At 45.8% G+C, this 16,782-nt stretch overlaps 1 protein-coding gene across 2 annotated transcripts in view; it reads right to left on the bottom strand.

Annotated features, from left to right (window-relative positions):
- The window catches only part of IL15RA (interleukin 15 receptor subunit alpha), a 75,452-nt gene that overhangs the window by 57,466 nt on the left and 1,204 nt on the right, over positions 1 to 16,782 (bottom strand). The gene's annotated exons all lie outside the window — the stretch shown is intronic.

The raw sequence follows: 16,782 nt of genomic DNA, 5'->3' as shown, positions 1-16,782 counted from the left end.
AGTAGATTGTTCCTGCCCTGGGATAATTCATTAAAATGACTGGTGTTTTTTTAATTCATGCTTAAATCTATTCATTGTTCTTCACGTCATGTCATTCACTTATTCTGTTAATTCACAGGGTAGGGATAGCATTGGTAGTGGCTTTGGGAGGGACCAGCTGGTGTGGAGAAAGACCCAATGGCCATTAAGTCCTTGGCATCTCTGTTCCTTCCGGTTGGGATTCTGCACTGTTGCAGCTGCTAATCCTGGTAATGTTTTCTGGGAACTGTTCTCCTGCCAGCTCCACATGGGCTGCAGGTAGTATCCCACAATGACTCTTTCTTACAGATATCGGTCTGCATTCCTCATTAGGGACTGACTGCTTTGAACCATAGTAAGAGGTTTGGAATGATGCCATTGGCATTCCTTCCAGCTGCTGAAATCCTCAGCCATGCAGTTATTCTCATCCTGTCTCGATCGTTGCCAGATCCTTCTCTGTCTCCTCCCTAAACCCCATTTCTCCAGTATGTGCAGCTTGGAAATCAATTTGCAAAGTATTATCACAGAATCATGGAATGCTAGCACTGGAAGGGACCTTGAGAGGTCATCGAGTCCAGCCCCCTGCCTCAGGGCAGGGCCAAGTACTGTCTAGACCATCCCTGATAGACATTTATCTAACCTATTCTTAAATATCTCCAGGGATGGAGATTCCACAACCTCCCTAGGCAATTTATTCCACTGTTTGACCTCCCTGACAGTTAGGAACTTTTTCCTAATGTCTAACCCAAACCTCCCTTGCTGCAGTTTAAGCCCATTGCTTCTTGTCCTATCCTCGGAGGCCAAGAAGAACAAGTTTGCTCCCTCCTCCTTATGACACACTTTTAGATAGCTGAAAACCACTCTCATGTCCCCCCTCAATCTTCTTTTTTCCAAACTAAACAAGCTCAATTCTTTCAGCCTTTCCTCCTGGGTCTCCTTCATATCTGAGGAGAAAAGACAATATCCCATGAATAATCCTACTTTGTCCTTTTATGGCTCCTTCAACCTAATGATCTTTCTTAACAAAGACAGATAAATTGTTACACATCAGTGCTATGATGTAGGTAAACATTTTTGTCCCCCTATTACAGATGGCAAAAATGAGGCAGAGAGAAGTCAAGTGACTTAAGGAAGCCTGTGGCAGAAGTTGGGTTTCTGGGTTTGTGCTTTAATAATAAAGACATCCTTCCTTTTCAAAAAGCATTAGTTCAAACCCTTGTACTCCAGGTGCAGCATAGGTCATTCCTTGTCATGGTGAGGTGGTTTGTGTGTTTCAATGAGAGCTATACCAGTGGAAACTACATATCAGAGGGGGAGCCATGTTAGTCTGTATCCGCAAAAACAAAAACCGTCAGACTTATTGAAGCATAAGCTTCCATTGGCAAAGACCCATGTTGTCAGATGTACCTAATGAAGTGGGTCTTTGTCCATAATAGCTTATGCTTCAATAAATCATACGGTGCCTCAGGACTTCTCATTGGTCTAGTGGGAGCTACAGCTCTCGGAAGGATCACCCAAACAGGATAGGTCAAAGGGTAGAGACTGGACAAATTCTGAGCATCTCTCCCTTAGGGATTGGCTTAGGGCTAACAACCAAAAGTTACAGAAAAATCTAGAAAGAAACCTACTTCAGAAATCACTGGGCCAGATTAATTCTAGACTCTGAGCCACCCTGGGCTGGAAAGGGAGCCTGGCTTTTGGAGACCTGAAGTCTGACTAAATTCATAAAGCCCACAGCCCCTCCTGGCTCAGCTGCTAGGTTGGAATTTCAAGCTGCCCTCCACCAGAAGTTATCTGGCAATTTCTTGGGGACACGCCATTTGGCATAAATTAGCCTTGCTGAAATGGGAGCAGTCTGGCTGGTTCTTATCTTTCCTAAATCACCCATTAATCCACCCCATTGTGCTGTTTGTCCACTTAACATCATTGTTGTTGAGACAATGCAGCTTCTGACTCCCAAGAGTGAGTTTGTTATTTCTCACGCCTATGAGTTCTTGATATTGAGCTCCCCAGAGGAGGCAGGCATGGCCCTTGTTTTCACACTGCTCTTATTGTCTTCCTCCCTATCCAGCAACTCTCCATAAGATATGAAAAGCCTTCTCAGAGCCTCCCAGAACTTCAGATAGAGTTGCGGGTGTTTAACACATCTGAAAATTGGAGCCCCCAGGACAGAGGACCTATGCATCCCAATCACGGGGGGAAAGCGGCACAGTGAGGGCAGCTGGCTTCAGCAGTGTACCTGTTCCGTCATCCCAGAGAAGCTCAGCTTTCTTGGTGGAGCCTGACAGGCGAGGAGGTCTTCCACAGGGGTTGTGTTCCTCCCATGCTGTAAATTCACAGTTCATAGGGCAGACAGCTCAGAAACCTGGGCACAGGGAGGCATTCCTTAAAGGTGAGTATAATATACTCACCCAAATCCAAGGGGCACGTATGTAAAGGCACAGACTCGAAAAATAGTTCCAACAACTATTTCGTAACAGATTCAGTGGTACCTTATCAGTTCCAAAGGACTCAGCATAATCACACTGTACTGTGTCACTGCAATGATGGCCACTTTCTAACAATTTTCCTTTCCTTTTAAGAGACTAAGGGCTGGTCCAATGCCACAAACATTGCTGGGCCTTGGATTAGGCCCAAAGAGAGAAGGAAGAATGGGAAAGGAAAGAGGAGTTAGGCTGGAGCAACTGGTTTGACGGGAAGAGGAAACAACTGTCCATCTCATTCCTAACCCCTGATTTGAATCCAGCCAAAGCCCTCAGCAGTGCAATTTAAAGAGTTGCTTAGGGCAGTGGTTCCCAACTGGGGTCTGTGGACCCCAGGGGGTCCATGAGGGTATTGCAAGGGGTCTGTGAAAAATAAAAAAGATAAATAAAAATGATTACAGAAAAAAGTTTTAAATAAATTGCAAAGTTACAATCGATTATTATTTTTAAATTGAATAGCTTCCAATAAAATTTTTAATGGCTGTCCGAAAATCTCCATTACGGTTTCCTTTTTCATATAATGGAGTGTACATAGCAGCTGAAATTGGCTTTGATGGGGGTCCACGAACAATTTTGGGGGGGGCGATTGGAGGTCTGCACTAGTGAAAAAGTTGGGAACCACTGCCTTAAGGAAAAGCCCACAACCGCACAAAATAAGAACAGGGATGATTCAAGGTAGACCAGTGTGTCTTGTCATATCCTGAGTCTTGTATTTTCTTTTAGCAAAACAGGGCGATATTGGGTGCATGTAAGCTGGGAAAATATATGGGTATTTGTATGTCCCCCCACGCAGCTGTAGTGATGGAGACAGGAGTTTCGACCACTGTCACCTAACTCTGCTAAACCTAGCAGAGCTGCCAGGGCACGGAAGAATACTTGTGAATATTCCTAGCATTCACCTGTCCTCTACAGGAGAAATGAAGAGGAGGGAACTAAAGAGATGGCACAGTAGTGGATCTGGCCACCCTTGGAAGACAGTGCCAGGAGTGGCTAAAGATCCTGCAGTGCGGGAGGGAGGGACTGCATCAAGAGAAGGTCGTGAGTTGTGGTGGACTGCTGGGAAGGAGGGGCATGCCATTCTGGGATGCTGGGGAACCAGAGAACCATCGGGGTGATCGCATGTTGGGAAGGGATGTGAAAAAATAAGCATCGGAATGTTTAGATGCATCGCTGAGCTGGTGGCAAAACAATGAGGCATCCTGTACCAATGGGTTTACTAGGACATTAGCTTCCATGGGTAAAACCCACGTCAGCAGATGAACTGGAGTGGAAATACAAAGACAGGTATAGATGTTTGTGAGGATTTCAAGTGTGTCCTCAGGAGCCAAAACAAAGCACATTTCAGGCTTTTTTCCTTCACCGCTGCCTCTTCTTTACGCAGTATATCCTGCGACCCTCCAGTTCAGTACCAGATATTATTTCAACTTTGATTTCATAAATATTCTCACCATTATCTAGTTGCATGATCTTCCTTGGCTCTCCCATATAATTCATGTGAAAGATGGGATTGTTAACTGGATAAAAATCTCTCTCGATAGTTTAAGACCTGGGTCTTAACACAAACTCGTCATGCGTTTCTTCTGCAGACAAGACACCATTTGCTCTTGGAGCTACAACCAAGCAGTGAAACAAATACTGCTGAAAGGCACACAAAAAAAATCCTCTTTTTCCCTCTCCAAGTATAATGAAAAAAAAATCTGTTTATAACGCATGAAGTCATGGAATCATAGATTAGGCTTGGACAAGGTCATCTAGTTCAACTCCCTGCTCAAAGCTGGACCAACCCCAACTAAATCATCCCAGCCAGGGCTGTGTTCCCTTTCAGCTGGCCCAGGGCTTGCCAGCTCAGGTCACATGGCTGGGCTTGGGGTCACTTCTGCACGGTCACTCCCCAGCGAGGCAGTAGCTCCATTTCACTGTTGCCATGAATCAGGAGTCTCACTGCCTCGCTACAAGCATGGCTTATACAGAGATCCCTGGCTCTTCTCTGACCACGAAGTTCAGGGCCTTGTCTACTCGCAGAATGCACCAGCAACACTGTCTGCACTGCCTCCCGTCAGCATAGGTATCCCACCTCCACCTTGCACCCTCTACTGTGGGGATGACGTCAGCTTAATTGGACAGCACTGGGATGTGAATTTGCATATCCCGACCAACGTAGCTGACCTAACTTTTTTGTGCAAACCCGGCCTCAGTTCAGTTTCTACCACCTATTCCAGGAAAACACGCAAAAATATGCTTAACTTGAACGGGATTTAAGCATGAGCCTTAATTCACTGTTGGTAAAGAAAGGACAATTATTCTCTCTCCTCTACTTAGCTGGTATTTGCTTCAGAGCAGTGACTTATATCAGTAACACATGACAGAACAGACTCCTGATCTTTGTGAACCTTGTAGTCACTCCTGTAAACTCCAGAATCACAAATGCTGCAACCTACAGGTTCGCATGATATAAGTTGGAATTAATGGTCAAAGGTGAATATTTTTGACCAATGGGATGTAATGGGCCTTGAAGTACATTCGCAACAGAGTATTAAAGACACATCTGTGATGTTATCATCCTCGCCCCTCTTGTGTATTAATGTTTACAAACCCTGCTACATCTCAATGCTAAAATAACAATAAGCTAAGAACACAGATGCCTCTTTGGCAGGCACCTTAGTTTTCCCATCAACCCACTGGTGCACTTAACTCTTCCTCAGTGATTTGACATTTCAACCAACTTGAAAATATTTGTACATCACAATTGCCAGTATTTTCCTCGAATACCCTGAGATTCTTATTGTCACAGAACATTCTACAAGCTATCCGAAAACACATTTATGAATATGATGTAACAGGAATATGCTTACTCAAAATGTTTCATATAAAGTATCACTAGAAGACTTGTAATTTACTGTATCTAATTATCCCATTTGTATGCATGTATCATTCATGTGTTTGCAATTAGAAATGTACACTATAAACCTGCAGTCATGCCAAGGGAGGGCCATTAATGGAACTACATAATCTTTATGGTCCATTGTCAAAAAAAAAAATGGGAGGAGGAGCTATGATTGATCCTACCAAGACATGCAGCCATGTCACCTGATGCTGGTACCCATCTTGGACATTATACATTTCCACTGAAAGAGAGAAAAAGTTTAACTGGACACACAAGATGGAAAAACCAACATATTGGTGGGAAGCCAAACCACACAGTCTGCTGCCAAAAATCAGAACAACCCTGCTTACCACCCAAGATAACTGCTGGACACATCTCAGGCTGACTGGGACGTGGGAGTAGGGTGGACTGAGCTGAGACTGAGGGGCTTTCCAGTGTGTGAAGGAAGCTTATCAGAGTAACTCTGAGGTAAGTTATTACATGTAACCAGTTTTTTACTGCATTAAGCTTAGCTTGCGTGTTCTGTTTTATTTTCCTTAGTAACCTACTTTGTTCTGTCCACTACTTCTTATGACCACTTAAACCCTGCCTTTTATACTTAATAAAATCACTTTTGTTTACTGATAAATACAGGATATGTAATTGTTACCAGGGAAGGGGAAGGAATCTGTGCATATTTCTCTTTACCCTGAGAAGGACGGCAAACATGAACTTACCTAGGCTATATCTACACTTGAGAAAAATGTCAAAATGGCTATGCTGATGGCCAAATCAGAGGAATATTAATGAGGCACTGAATATTCATTTCAGTGCCTCGTTAACATGCTGCCAGCCGCAGCACTTTGAAAGTGCTGCATTTCGTTCATGCGCGGCTTGTCTACATGAGGGTCCTTTTGAAAAGGACACCCGTGTAGATGAACTGTGCACAAGCGAAACATGGCACTTTCGAGGTGCCACTGCTGGCAGCGTGCTAAAGAGGTGCTGCATATTCATTGCTGTGCCTTATTAGTATTCTCTGATTTGACATTTTTCCCAAGTGTAGACATGGCCCCAGTGTAAGACTTTATACAGTATAGAGTAATTCAGATTGATCTCGGGTTCAGGTCCCTTTGGTGCTGAGGCAAGTCCTTCTGCTTGAGCCTTCCAAGAGCTGAACTGATTTCGGTGTTTCTATCACACCGCAAAGGTCTGTGACCTTATCTCAGCGTCCGTGCAGAGGGAGGCCAGAGGGGCTGGCTCAAGAGCTCAGAGTTGAGGGGTGATCAGATGGACAGGAAGAGAGGCTCAGTGTGACAGTCATAAGCGGGTCTCGATGACCGAACCTTGTGGTACTAATATACTTCAGCTTTATTCCTCTCTCACACCAATCTGTCCCAGACATAAGCTGCATATCTGGTTCAGGTAGAGGTAAAAAGGGAGGCAGTAGCTGAGCAACACCTCTGCATTTTGTTTAGCAATGGATTTCTTTGTATGCTGCTTATCAAATGACACAGAGTGTTGACAGAGCTTTGGCTGCACGTGTGTGTTCTCCCCGTGGGCTGTCCCAGCTCTGAGCAGGTGGCTGACACAGCAGACCTCAAGCAATTAGCCCAGTGACCACAAGACTCTGTTGAGGCACACAGGCACCCAGCCAGGTTTATTGATGACAAAGCGCAGGAACAGCACATGGCAGACACTACACATATACTAAGACGTGGCGTCCATGACAATGGATGCAGCTCAGACAGAGGCAGGACTTTCTGCTGCCCCCTAGGATGACCAAAGACACTGCCTCAGAGACTCCGTTTTATATGTCAGTGTAAACAAGCTACATATTGCCCCTCTGATGTGGTGAGCCGATACCCTCGGACTTACCCATCACTTGAGTCAGTGGGATACCTGCTTTACATACACGGCTGCACATATCCGTGGCTCATTTTGCGCCTATGGATGCAGGCGAGGGCAATCCCTCCCTCATTATTTCCTTCAAGCTGGCAAAGAAGGGGTCACGTGATCACTGGTCTGTTCATTCCTCCGGGACACCTGGTATTGGCCACTGTTGGAAGACGGGGTACCTTCGGTCTGACCCAGTGTGGCTGCTTCTGCTTACTTCTTATGCAGGTGCAGATACAAAGTTGGTCCCTAGGTACCCTGCAAATTTGTGTTGATGCAGATACAAGTGGGTAATTTTTGCAGATGTGCATGCCAATTTTGTATCTGCACAGGGCTCTACCCATCACCTTTCTATTCGGCATGCTGGCATCCTGACCTTATCTTTCAGAAGGGTCCATTTGTTCCTGTTATCTTTTGGGGAGCGGTGGGGTGCTTGTACCATTCTTGGTAAGGGGTTTGCTGGTATCATCCTTCTGAAATGTGCTTGGGCAACTGCTCCACGCCTGCCTAGCATCTCTTCGAAATGTGTGTTTTGACAATATCAGCCCTATTTTTGCCAGATCCTGCAAGAAGAGTGCGGCTGTTCCTCGCGACTTCAGTTTTAACTACTTTCACCCAGGATTTACATGTCAGACTCTCTTCCTACCACACAGGGGAAGTCGTAAGTGTTAGTGGCTGTAGCACAAGGCTTGGGGTCAGGTTTCAGGTCAGTGTGTAAGGATTTGTGGGATTTTGTCTGGGTAAGAGGAAGACTTTGGTTAGCTGTGGCGCCACAGTGATGGAGATTCCACAACCTTCCCAGGCAATTCATTTCAGTGTTTAACCACCCTGACAGGCAGGTTTTCCTAATGTCCAACCTAAACCTCCATTGCTGCAGTTTAAGCCCATTGCTTTCTGTTCTATCCTCGAAGGCCATGGAGAACAATTTTTCTCCCTCCTCCTGGTAACCTTCTTTTAGGTGCTTGAAACCTGCTACCATGTTCCTTTCTGAGTCTTCTCTTTTCTAAACTAAAGATAAGATACGACTTAGAGGGGTCAAGAACATTGGAACCTATACATGAAATGTGCTAAGTGCTACAGGCTGAAACTCTCTAGTCCACCACCTTCAGGACCTGACCAGTGCCGAACACTGCAGGAGGTCAATATTGTCTGGCAGGATTACCAACACTTCCACTGCTTCCTGGGCTCTTAGAAGACATTTAGGGGTACACTACAGGTAACTGACAGTACAGAAAACAGAGAGCCAGGACTGGTGGCTTTAAACAAACATAATGGGACCACAGGAAATTTGCCCACACCCATGATAAGTCGTCATCCGACTCACTAAAATCATGCCAAACAATGGATGTTGCCAGATGAGAGAGTTCTGGACTAGAGAGGTTCAATCTGTATTATTTATTATTTGAGTAGAAAATATCCCTTCAACATCTGAGTTGGGAGAATTTATCACCAGACTAGTTAAGGACTCTGGTAATCTCTCTCTGTATCTCCCAGACCTCACGTTGTATCTATCAGGTTGAAAGTACAAGACAATCTTATACCCACAATGCTGTGTAACACCAAAGAGTAATGATTCGCCCGGACTGACAGGAAAGTATTCACCCCACCACCTTGCTCTTACATAGTGTTTTACATCTGTTGCTCTCAAACCATTTTACAAAGGAGGTCAGTATCCTCATCCCCAATTTACAGGTGGGAAAACTGAAGTACAAAGCAATGAAGTAAGTTGCCTAAGGAAACCCAGGAGGCTAGAGGAAGACTTAAGACTAGAACGCAGATATCCTGAGATCTGATTCTATAGTTAACTAGCACCAGCTCACTTTTGGAAAGTGAATTGTTATGCAGTATACTGCTCAACTACAGCCAAAGAAATATTGCTAGAAATTACAGAAGTCACCCGGATGCTGTTTAAATAACTGTGTTTACAGCTGTGAAATCCAGGGGGGGGGGGCGCGATTCTGATCTCACACTAGCGTAAAACCACTGACGGCAATGCAGTTACACTGGTGACATCCGAGTGCAAACTGAGATTGGAATCAGCTCCAGAATTCCACAAGGACTCCACAGTCGCACGCATTTTTCGGAGGAACCTCAGCAGAACAGGCCAATGCTGGGAGACTGAGTTATTCTCACACCAAATATGGTCCTGTGGAGTCAGGACTGAAGCTTGTTGCTAGAGCAATGCAGGGGAAGCTATGCTGCAGCTAACGCTCTATTGCAGGGGTGAGCAAACTTTTTACCTCAGAGCCTCCCCCTTAGCCAGAGCCCTCCCACACACAAACTGTCTAATGTAACCCAAACTCACAGAAATTTCACTTATGTTCATATGCAGAATAAAAACCCTTACAGCACATATAAGAAAATCAGGCAGTAGAATGTAAAAACTTGGTTAATCAGTATATAAGTGCGAATATGGAGACATAAAAACAGAAACATATTTTAACATGTTTAATTAACTGGAGAATGCTTTATATATATATATATATATAACTCTTTATCTTGCTATTTCAAGACCTCATCCCACTCACTCTCCAGTTGGGGGAAAAAGAAACCAAACCCCAAAAACCCAACAGCTCCCTGATGTTTAAAGAGCACCCTCCACCCCAGCTCTCCAGACCTTCTAGGGAAAGTGAAACCAAAGAGCAAAAGATCAACATAAATACACTGAAAGAAAAGAAAAGAAAAAGACTGAACTGTCTCCGTAGACTCTTACCCCCACTCAGCTGCCTCTGCCACACCTACCTCCCAGCTTGCTTGGGCTGGGTGACAAGAAATGACTCGAGTACTCCCAGAGAACAGTTGCCCCCTGGGTGCAGGACAGCTGGAAGCAGAGGTCAGCCTAGCTCAGGCAGGGCACAGACACATCTGTGGCAGGGAGGGTGGCGTGGGCTGGAAACGAAGCCAGACCTCTGCCGATGGCAGCGCTGCTGAGCTGAGGGACGCAGTGGAGCTCTGGAGGGAGGGGGAAGCCCATTGTGCTGCCTCCCCCTTTTGAAATTTTGCACCCCCTAACAGGGCGGGCCCCTCAGTTTGCACACCCCACTCTATTGCTTGGTTCAGTCACAGAGCCCGTCATCTGTCACTGTTTTCTCTGGCGCAGTAGCTTGTATTTAAACAATAAACCACCAGTGGCAGCTAGACCTAATCAAATTTCAGGCCCTTACTTCCCCCAAAACAAAGCAAGTGGTCCTGTAGCACCTCAAAAACTAGCAATATTATTTATTAGGTGATGAGTTCTTGTCTGACAGACCCACTTCTTCAGATCTGGAGAACAACTGATAACTGAGAGGAAGAGAATTTAAAAGAAAGATAGGGAAAATGAAAGAAAAAAATAATACTCAGCTAGATAGGGCAGAAGGAAGAGGGGGAAAAGGGGGAGAATAAAAAAGCTGCTGCACGTGTCTATTAAATTAAGTGGGAGCCTGGGGTCACTGCGAATATCAAAGGTGGGGAAGTGGTCCTTGTAATGCGTAAGCTAATTGATATCTTTGTTGAGCCTGAGGTGGTAGGTATCAAACTGGAAAATAAATTCCAAATAAATTCTCTGAGACTTATTTCCCCCAGTTTAAAGATGACCTGCAAAAGGAAAACACACAGGGGGGCCTTGGAGCCCCACTGATGCAAAAATATGGTCCGAGTGGTATGTGTGGCAGGGGAAAATTGAGCAGTTAAAGGTTTTTGGTGGTGTTATTTCTTCAGGTTTTTTTAAATACTAGTAATTCAGAGCTGGTCTACTCTGGACAACTGAAGAACTCATAAACTTCTGACAGCAGACATGCTTTCTGATTGAGTTAAGTCTGACTCATTGAGAAGTTGGGGGGGGGACCTGGGTTTTATTTACACAAAGTAAAATGCACTGCTTATGTTAAAGCTTACTCAACTAAAACATTTAGAAGACAATCTGGGGAGGGATAGCTTGGTGGTTAGAGCATTGGCCTACTATAAACCCAGGGCTGGGAGCTCAGTCAAGGGAGGGATGGTGCTTGGTCCTACCAAGAGGTCAGGGGACTGGACTTGATAACCTCCTGAGGTCCCTTCCAGTTCTATAAGATGTGGCAAGCTCTCTTATTAACAATGCAGCACCCTCGCCTCTTCCATTAAAAGCTGAAAAAGCACTCAGAACATAGCTTTGTGGCTCCTCTGACAAAACCCAGGACAACCAGACTTAATATTCCTGGTATTTTTAAGGTTAAAAAAGCAATAAGGGGGAAAACACTTTGCAGGCCATTTTTATACATAAGAAGGAAAACAGCACAAACCCAATTTTTAACCCTTGGCAGGTCACCTTTGCAGGAGACACTGGGGCGTCTCTACCTCAACTGTAGAGTCTGCTTTTCTCCTTAATATGCCATTTCCTAGTTATTTTGACCCCCAGGACCTGCCAGAAAGACTGATCTTATTTTCTGTAGAATTTTCTGGGCTGGGAGGATTAAGAATATTTATGCCCTATGCTACACTCATAGAACCATCAATCAGGTTAGAAGGGACCACGAAAGTCATCTAGTCTAATCCCCTGCTAGGGCAGTCTCAAGAGGGAGCAGGGCAGGGCCTGGTCTTACACCTCCTCCATACTGCAGGCTCCGCTCCTCCCCTAGTCCACCCCCCGTCCTGCCCCCCAGTTCTCCCTCCACCCAGGCAACCCCCACTGCCTCCACCACTCAGCCCTTGGCCTCAGGTAACCCCCTCCCTCCCATCCATAGGACATTGGCGGTAGCCGTTATGGGGGAAGCCGTGGGCAGCTGCCCCACTTAATCCGATGGCCGGGACCCTGCCATTATTCAGGAGCTGATGTGAGAACTGTTCACATGACTGGGGTACAAACACTCCAGCCACAAATACAGTCTGTTTTGGCTAGTTATCCTTGATCGTTTTAAACTGGTTAAGTGTTTCAAGTCCAGGCCGCTGTCTTTCCTAAATGGAAAGAGATGAACGAATGAATGAAAAGGGCCTTGCACAGGTGGGAAGGCAGCATCTGGGGCCCTTAATGGTCCAAAGAATGTTTTAATTCCAAAAGGGCAATGAAAGGGTTTAAAATCAACAGGAGAGCATGGAACAGGGATGAGTAAATATCTCCTTTTGATAAATGGGCCCAAACGGCTTCTGGGTGCTCCGTCCCGCGTGATAAGAGTTTGAAGAGTCTGTAACGTTGGCCCACAGCCAGCTGCCTATCTCCTTCAGCAAAATGTGCCTCTTCCTCCATTCTGCAATCCAAGAACGCTGATCATTTTCCTTCCCTGCCCGCTCCAATTCCTAAACATCAGGCCAAGGAGGCTGCACCCGCTGTCCTCCTTGGATCTCGTCTATGTGGATAAACAGAGGTTTTATACTTTTATCACAAGAGTCACGGGCTGCTTTTCTCGCGACAGGTCTACACTAGACCTTAAAGCTGGTCGTAGATAGGCAATTCCAGCTACAGCAATTGCGTAGCTAGAATGGACGAATCTACGATCAACTTACCTGGCCGTCCTCTCTGAGGGAAGCCTGTTGACCTCCGGTACTCCTCAGGAGGATGAGGAGTACAGGGGTTGACTGACAACCCCTGATTGTTCGATTTTGTGCATCCCCACTTGGCATACAAAATCAAACCCCAGAAGATTGAGGAGGGAAGGGCTCCTGAAAGCTCACATAACAGCAGCTTGCAGCCCTATGACTGTTAACTTTTAACCCTGCTAACTTAAAAGTGAAAACCCTCCCAGCCTGCCAGGCCTATTAGCATAACCTAGGACCTGCGAAACAGACATCAAGTAGTAGTTAAAAACTTTTAACAGGCATGGCCCAGCCATGAATTTACTGACACAAACCTCATGAAAAACGTGCACAGGTTCAGCCTATATATTTAGATCCTCCTCTGGAACCCCCACTCGTGCATCTGACAAAGCGGGTCTTTGCCCACCAAAGCTTATGCTCCAAAATAGCTGTTAGTCTAAAGAGGAGGGTGAGAAACTGTTCTCAGTGGTGACAGATGGCAGAACGAGGAGCAATGGTCTGAGGTTACAGAGGGAGAGGAGTAAGTCAGATAGTAGGAAAAACTACTTCACCAGAAGGGAGGTGAAGCACTGGAATGCGTTGCCTCGAGAGGTGGTGGATTCCCCATCCCTAGAGGTTTTTAAGTCCTGGCTTGACAAGGTCCTGGCTGGGACGATTTAGTTGGGGTTGATCCTGCTTGAAGCGGGGGGCTGGACTAGATGACCTCCTGAGTTCCCTTCCAGCCCTACAATTCTATGATTCTGCAAAGTGCCACAGGACTTCTTGTTTTTGAAGATAACAGACTAACTCGGCTGCCCTTCTGATAGTTGTGTATTCTGTCCACAAGCCCTTCGTCTAAAACTTGCTTTAAATGTTTCATTGGTTTGTGGCTGAAGCTTCTAAAAATCACACCTCTGAAAAATCCTTTCATAGATATTTAGGTGCACAACCTGCATATTCAGTGTTAGCCTGACATGCTTGGATCTTCTGACAGGCACTTTAAATAAATTCTCTCCTGAGAGAGGGTTAACAGTTAGGGGTTACCCCACAGGGAGATATCCCAAGCATGTCATCTTTGGCTCTCAAAAGGGGTTAATCTCGGAGGTGTTGCCATGTTAGTTTATATCTTCACCAAAAAAACCAAGCAGTCCTGTAGCACCTTAAAGACTAACAAGTTCATTATTAGGTGATGAGCTTTCATGGATAGGAATCTGATGAAGTGGGTCTTACCCACAAAAGCTCATTACTTAATAAATAAACTTTTTAGTCTTTAAGGTGCTACAGGACTGCTTGTTTTGTTCTCAAAGGGGGGAGGGGTCACACTTGGAGGTGGCAGCATCTCATCCAACATCAGATCATCCATGACCTTGGAAAGGTTTTTGACTTTTTAGTTTTTTAGCCCAAGCCGTTAGTGGCAGAGTACTTCAAACGTTTTTGCAGGCCCCCACCTTCTGCACTTCACGTGCCGTAGTGGGGATTAGCCTTAAGACACGCAGTCCCCAGTGACTGACTTCCAGGCAGGATCCATATAGAGATTATTATTATGATGTACGGTCCATGAAAAAGTTAACTGCACATTCAGCCTGGGGCATCAGCCTACAGTACAAGGTCTCTGTTGCATAAAGCACAAAGGTCCAAGAGCTGATGGCAGCATAGGTGAAAGAGAATGGAAAGCAGCTCAGAAGTTGTCATGCTGCATAACTGCGTGTATCAACTAGCGAGCATGTGATGTATGCTGTATTTAGGAACACAGTCCTGCAATTGCGTTTACTTCTATGATTTTTTTTTGTTTCTTTCTGAAAACTAAGTTTTCCTTTATCATATTTCAAAATGATTGGGACAAACTGGAGAAATGGTCCGAGGTAAAAAGGATGAGGTTTAATAAGGACAAATGCAAAGGACTCCACTTAGGAAGGGACAATCAGCTTCATACATATCATGGGAAAGGACTGTCTAGCAAGGAGTACTGCAGAAAGAGAAGCTGCAGATGAGTCAACAGGGTGATGCTGTTGCAAAGAAAAGCAAGCAGGATTCTGGGATGCGTGAACAGGAGTGTTGTGAGCAAGACATGAGTCATTCTTCCGCTCTACAGAGCACTGATTAGGCCTCAGGTGGAGTAGTGTGTCAAGTTCTGGGCACCACATTTCAAGAAAGATGTGGAGAAATTGGAGAAGGTCCAGAGAAGAGCAACAAGAAGGATTAAAGGTCTAGAGAACACAAGCTATGAGGGCAGAGTGAAAGAACTGGGCTTGTTTAGTTTAGAAAAGGGAAGACTTAGAGGGGATGTGATAAGAGCTTTCAGCTACCTTAAAGAGGGCTACAAGGAGGAGGGAGAAAAATTGTTCTCCTTGGCCTCTGAGGCTGGGACAAGGAGGAATGGGCTTAAACTGCAGCAAGGGAGGTTTAAGTTGAACATGAGGAAAAATGTCCTAACTGTCAGGGTGGCTAAACACTGGACTAAATTGCCTAGGGAGGCTATGGAATCTCCATCACTGGAGATTTTTAAGAGCAGGTTAGACAGCTACCTATAGGGCATGGCCTAGACGGTGCTTGGCCCTGCTGAGAGGGCAGGGGACTGGACCTGATGACCTCTGGAGGTCCCTTCCAGTTCTAGTGTTCTATGATTCCATGATTTTTAAAATCACAAATAAGAAATAAGTCTCCTGACTGGTAGTAACATCTAGCAGCTGAGTCTGAGCTGTGTGAGTCTGTAGCTTCAAAATAAATAAATAAACAAACAAACTTGTTAGTCTTTTAACGTGCTACAGGATTGCTTTTTGTTTTAACAGCTGAAATAAATTAGAGGTGAACAAATCAAAGTCAAGGGATTGAGATGCAGAGACATATGGACCGCGGAGATACAGATGATGTGGAACAGTGTTACACACGCAAAGTCAACTCTGTCAGGTCCAGGAACACCACCTGGTCCTGGAATTTTGTTCCAGGCAACTGTTTTCAGATGTAGTATGTTTTTACAGAAACAAAGTCAACAATGGAAAAATAAACAAGAACCCTACTGAAAACAGCAAATGCACTAGATCGGGAAAGTAAATTATGGCCTGTGAACAGTCTCCAACCCTTACGCACCCCACTCCACATGTGCTGTGGCTTTACGTGGCTCCGGAAAGTGGCTGCATGTCCCTTGGAGGCAGCTAGAGGGCTCGGTGTGCTGTCCCCACCCCGAGCACTGACTCCACAGCTCCTATTGGCTGGGAATGACAAATTCTTGCACCCAGGTGGTGCCTGGTCATGCTTCCAAAGGGGACCATGCTGCTGCTTCCAGGAGCTGCTGGAGGAGGTAAGCCCAGCCTAGAGCTGCACCTCGGAGCTCCTTCACCCTCTGAACCTCTCATTCCCAGGCCGAAGTCCCCACTGCACCTCAAGCCTTACACCCCTCACCCCATCCCAGAGCCAGCATGCACAGCCAGAGCCCTTGGTTCCCCCTCCCCACACTGCAACCCCCATCCCAGAACCCCCTCCTGCATCCCGAACTCCTCATTTCTGACTCTATCCTAGAGCCTTCACCATCAGCCAGAGCCCTCACCCCCTCCTGCACCCCAATATTTCCATTTTGTGAGCATTCACAGCCCTCCACACAATTTCCCTACCCTGCCGCGGTCCTCAGGCCAAAACATCTGCCCACCTCTGCTCTCCACAGACATAGTGCTCCCTGACCACTGACCAGACCACGTCCCCAAGCCTGCCAGTTCCAGAGCGGCATGCGCGAGGTCAGTACCACATTGTCAGCATCCACAGCACAAATATGACACAATACACAGTTCACTGGTTCAGCTTCTGAACCTCCCCATGACCCCCACTCCAACAAGCACCCAGAGCTGAACACATAGCACCAAAAAGAGGCAGGATAACCCGGGGGATATTCAGTCTTTTTGGAGAGGTGGCCGTGTTAGTCTGTATCTTCGAGAACAACAAACAGTCCTGTGGCACCTGATAGACTAACAGCTATTTTGGAGCATAAGCTTTTGTGGGCAAAGATCCAGATCTGACGAAGTGGGTATATACAGGGTCTGCTATATACATCGGACAAACTGGACAGTC

This window comes from Carettochelys insculpta, chromosome 1, assembly GCF_033958435.1.
Source record: "Carettochelys insculpta isolate YL-2023 chromosome 1, ASM3395843v1, whole genome shotgun sequence".
NCBI lineage: Eukaryota > Metazoa > Chordata > Testudines > Carettochelyidae > Carettochelys > Carettochelys insculpta.
This window is presented reverse-complemented; position numbering and strand designations above follow the sequence as displayed.